Source organism: Helianthus annuus, chromosome 9, assembly GCF_002127325.2.
Source record: "Helianthus annuus cultivar XRQ/B chromosome 9, HanXRQr2.0-SUNRISE, whole genome shotgun sequence".
Lineage (NCBI taxonomy): Eukaryota > Viridiplantae > Streptophyta > Magnoliopsida > Asterales > Asteraceae > Helianthus > Helianthus annuus.
The window spans coordinates 97,142,457-97,147,620 of NC_035441.2; positions in this window are offsets into that span (position 1 = coordinate 97,142,457).

The following is a 5,164-nucleotide window of genomic DNA, read 5'->3' on the forward strand; positions in this document are numbered from 1 at the left end:
ACACTAGGGGATCATAAGGTATGTCTTAGATTCTAGATTTGATGATTACCCACGAAGTGGGTTATGTTGTAGATCATGAATTAGTATAAAATTGAGCATGAGTATGTGCTAGATTCATCATTTGGAACATGGATTATGCATGGTTTAGGTTAATTTGATGTTTAAGGGTGAAACCCGTTTGTTATGGTGAAGATGATGACATGGGTAAATCATCTATGCCTAAATTCTTGCTTAAAATTGATGTATTTTGATTTGTAAGATGGATTCTTATGAGGGGAATTGAAAGAAATGTGATACTAGTATGTTTGATGTTTATGCATGTATGATTCATGTTGATTAGAAGGAAGAAATTGATGAATTATGTATGAGATTAGAAGGATATGCATGAACTAGTTGTACACTATGCTTACAAGGTAGTACACATATCAAAAGTATGATGAAATTATGAAGAGCCTAAGATTAGATCACTTGTAAGTGATTAATAAGTAGTTATGAAGTGGGTTTTAGATGATGTAATGTATATTGATGATTTACTTATGTTAACAATGTTTGGAATCATACATGTGTGTGAGTGTTTAAAGAAATTGGATAAGAAATGGTGAATTGTTGTTAGATGAAGTGAACAAAATGTGATGATAATATGTATGATGTTTAATTTTAAATACCACATGTTGATTAGTAGAAGGATTTGATGAACTATGTATGAATTTAGAAGATTGTGCATGAATTAGTTGTACGTTATGCTTAAAAGATGGTACGCACCTCAATCGTATGATAAGATGTATGTATTGTCGTCCGTATAGTCGATTATGATGTTGCGGGTATATAATGATAGGTCGAAAGTTAAACTAAATGAACCGTTGACTTCTAAAAGTCAACCGTGTATAAGAAGGATGGTTAGACGAGTTGTCATAATTGTAAGGTTAAGGTAAGTTATATGGAGCGTGTTTGACGAATGTGTGTTTAATGCGATGACATGATGGTTTACATGAGTTTGAAATGATATGAATTTGGTCACATGTATTATGCTTGCTAGAAGTAACTGATGAAAGTCAAATAGGAATTATGCGATCGATATGATCGTTAACATGTACAATTATGTATGCTAATAAGAATGTGATTTCGATGACATGGAAGTATAGGAATCATTCGAGACGGAATCAAGCACGGAAGGCTAACGGGTCAAAAGTTGCGAGGAAACGAGTATGAACATGGACGCACGAGGTAAGTGATTTTTTTGTAATCACTTCTTAGTTGTTTATGTAAAGTTATGTGCAATTTAATTAAGTATGATGATCGAGGTCAAGTAGGAAAGAATTGTATGAGACCGATGAAGTATTAAACGGATCTTAGTTTTGATCCGAGCGAGGTATGTGTGATTAAGAACTGTAGCTAAGTAGTAGGATTGGTTACTTATGCAAGGGAGTCCTTTGTTGTTGAGGGTAGAGCAAAGTTGACAAAAACGCCCTTGATGGGTAAAACAAGCAAATGGTCTTAAAAGTTGATTACAAACAAGCTATTTGATTAAATGAATGTTTTGAAAAAGCAAGAAAGCGAGAAGTATGGTTGTCGTAAGCTAAAGACCTTAAAATGCGCAAATACCCTTAACGGGTCAAAATAAGCTCTTGAGCGAAAATGGGTCAAGAGGATGCAAGACATCCGAGAATTTAATCTTGTATGATATACAATGTTGACATTATTAAGTTCATAAGAAGTCTTGGTCAAACAAACAAGTTTTGTGGATGAAGGCATGAACGGGTCGAATAAATCATAAATGAATGATAAGGCGATAGCGTGTAAGTTAAGAATTTCCTTAATTCGGATATGGGATTTTAAGTTCATATGATAGAATGTGAATTTACAAGCATGTAGGAAGAAACGGGAGGCCAAACGGGTAACGGTTCAAAAGTTACGCGCGTTTTAGTGCGTACGGACGACGAAACGAACCTGCAGAAAACTGCAAAAACTAGAGGGCGTCGCCGACGGGTAGGGGGCCGTCGCCGACGGGCAAGGGAAAATCAATTTTTGTGCTGACGGGTTAATTACCTGTCTACGGGTTTTTGGGCTACGGGTAAATGCAAGGCCCGTCGGCGACGGCCCTAGGGGCGTCGGCGACGGCCTTCCCAAGTCCCAAAAGCTGAAATCTTGTTATTTAAGTTAAATTATGTACCGTGGGCTTCGGTTTGATATCCGTGGACTACGGTGGACTTTCCAAACATGATTTTGATGGTTCCTTAGATGTTTATGGGCTATAAAGCTAAGTCTAAGACCCATGTTAATAATGTATGATTATGTAAGAGGTACGCGTGATCTAGTACGTGTTCGTTAAAGTATGTACGTATGTAGATGTGTATGTATGCATGTATAAAGATATGTACGAGTGTATGCATGTACGTAACGATGTAGGAAGGGTATGTATGTATGTAGAGGTGTATGTACGTATGCATAAAGATATGTATGTATGTATACATGTATAAAGATATGTGTATTTGTGTATGTATGGGAGTACGTGTGATCGTAGGCATGAATGTAGAGACGTATGAATGTAGGTACGTATGTAGAAGCGTATTTATGAATATATGAAGATACGTATGAGTGTAGGCATGTATGTATTGAGGTATGGATGTATGCAAGAGTATATGTAAGTATGATTTTGGATACGTTAAGTGTTAATGATATTAATCATGTACATGGAAAACGAAGATTTACGCAGGTACATTATTGAAGACTCACAAGGGAATGGATACGCTGATGATATGCTTAAAGTTAGAGAGAAAGCTGAATGGAAAGTGTACATGTATTGAGTCTTGTTTATGTATTGTATACTAATGTGATGAATGTATGTGGTGAGTGCAGGTTGTACGAATCACGGGTGGTTATCACGAGGAATAGAGCTCGAAGAGCGAGTCACAAGCTAGATTGTACGGGAATAACTGAATATGTATTATTAGTAATTAGGGCTTATGCTTTATTTTTTTGTAAACGATACATATTAAAACGTACTTTCAAGTAAGTCATGACGTTAATAATGAAAGAAATTTTATGGCACGAGTTTCCGCTGCGACTTTTTGTCAAATATGAATTAGGGTGTAACAAGTTGGTATCAGAGCCCTGGTTTGAGAGAATCAAGTAAAAGGAGGTGAATACTTGAACTCAAACCGGTGTGCTCTCGTGACCAAGAACCCGTACAATCCAAGACTCGATCGAGGCCTAAATGCAAAAGTGAATGTAAGTATGTATTAGATTATGTATTTGAAGGAAACTAATAGTATGTTATGTGCAAGGAAAGCTTAAGAGTTTGAAGAGGGTGATCCGTGAATGCAGAATAGGATGAACGCTAAGGCGGGCGAAGGTGCAAATAGGCAAATTAACCCCAGGTACACAATACTAATATGTATGAGTACCGATGTCAAAAGAAAAAGGAAGGGGTCTCCTTGGGAGAGTAATTATTAAACGAAAGACAATGATGTGGTCTTGGGGAAGTTTTAGAAATATGCACGAAACTGAAACCCATCTCTCGGGCATAAGGCGATGATTACACGAAGGCACGAAACTAGTGTGTGGATTGCGCACCTGGCCAGTACGCAAGAAGCATATGACGTTCGTGAGACCGTGGCAATTATTGCAGGTATGTCCGGTAGAACTGGGTAGCAGGTGGTCGCTATGTTGTAGCGAATGCGAAATAGCAAACCCATTGCGGATTTGGTTATGCTAACGAAGGTTATGATAAGCTATGCGAGCCGACCGGTTCTAGCGAACAAGTCGAGCAAGAATAAGCTACCATCCGTTTTGAACGGGTGACTTTGAATGCTCTAATGAATGCTAGAAGCTTAATCCGTTATACGGGTAGAAAGAAGAATTTATGTTAAAAGCGAAAAACCCAATTACTTGGGTAGTCGAATGTGTATGCTTAACTCTCATTGAGAGTGTTTATGCCGAACCCAATTACTTGGGTAGTCGAATGTGTATGCTTAACTCTCATTGAGAGTGTTTATGCCGAACCCAATTACTTGGGTAGTCGAATGTGTAAGAAAGAAGAAAGCTCGTATATGGATGGAACTAAAATGAAGTAATTATGATTCAACAACTGAGATGACTAACTTTAAAATCTTGTTGCTGAAGGTAGGTAAAACTTTAAGTTTTTGTTAAACACATGTAGGGAAGAAAAGGTACGAATGATATGTTTGAAACCGTTAGATGGATTCAAACATAGAAGGAATGAAGGGTATGGATGTTACATTTAAATCCGTGGGACGGATTTAAAACATAAAAAGGATGTAATGAATGCCTTTATAAGTAAGCATGAATGGAAGGAAGTACGAATGTGTACCCCAATGCATCTATGATAAGTAAGAAAAGTCAGTTTACCTTAAGAGGTCAAACTACAAAGATAGGCAAAATAAGTAACCTTAAGGAATGAAACATGGAATGTGTAATAGCATGTACATAAGAAGTTGTAAAAGGATTATAGACGAATAATCATCTAGTATAATGAATGTACGAATGAAATATGCTAACTGCTAAATTGTTGATGATTATGTTAGAACTCTTGATGTGACTATTAAGTCAAACATAAATGTGTGTGTGTGTAAGAGGAAATGAGAAAGGTTTCGGGGACGAAACCTTATTTAAGGGGGGTAGACTTGTAACACCCCAAAACCCGAATGTTTATACTTGTCGTATGTTCCTATATAACTTAGTATGAAATAACTAACTAGGCTAATTAACCTAGTTAAGTGTGTGGTTAAAAGTCTTAAATGACCAAAATAGTGCAATTTATGTTAAGTGACAAAGATGAGGGGCCAAATGGAACAAGATGAAAGTTAAGTTACTAAATAACAAAACTCTCACACACAAACACACATATCGTGTGTTCGAGAATGAGCAGGAAGCTCCCATGGAGCCAAGAACCCTAGCTTCATCCTTTTCATCAAATTGGAAGGATAAATGAAGCTCAAATTCAGAACCGAACGCGAATTTGTGATCACCTACACTAGGGGATCATAAGGTATGTCTTAGATTCTAGATTTGATGATTACCCACGAAGTGGGTTATGTTGTAGATCATGAATTAGTATAAAATTGAGCATGAGTATGTGTTAGATTCATCATTTGGAACATGGATTATGCATGGTTTAGGTTAATTTGATGTTTAAGGGTGAAAC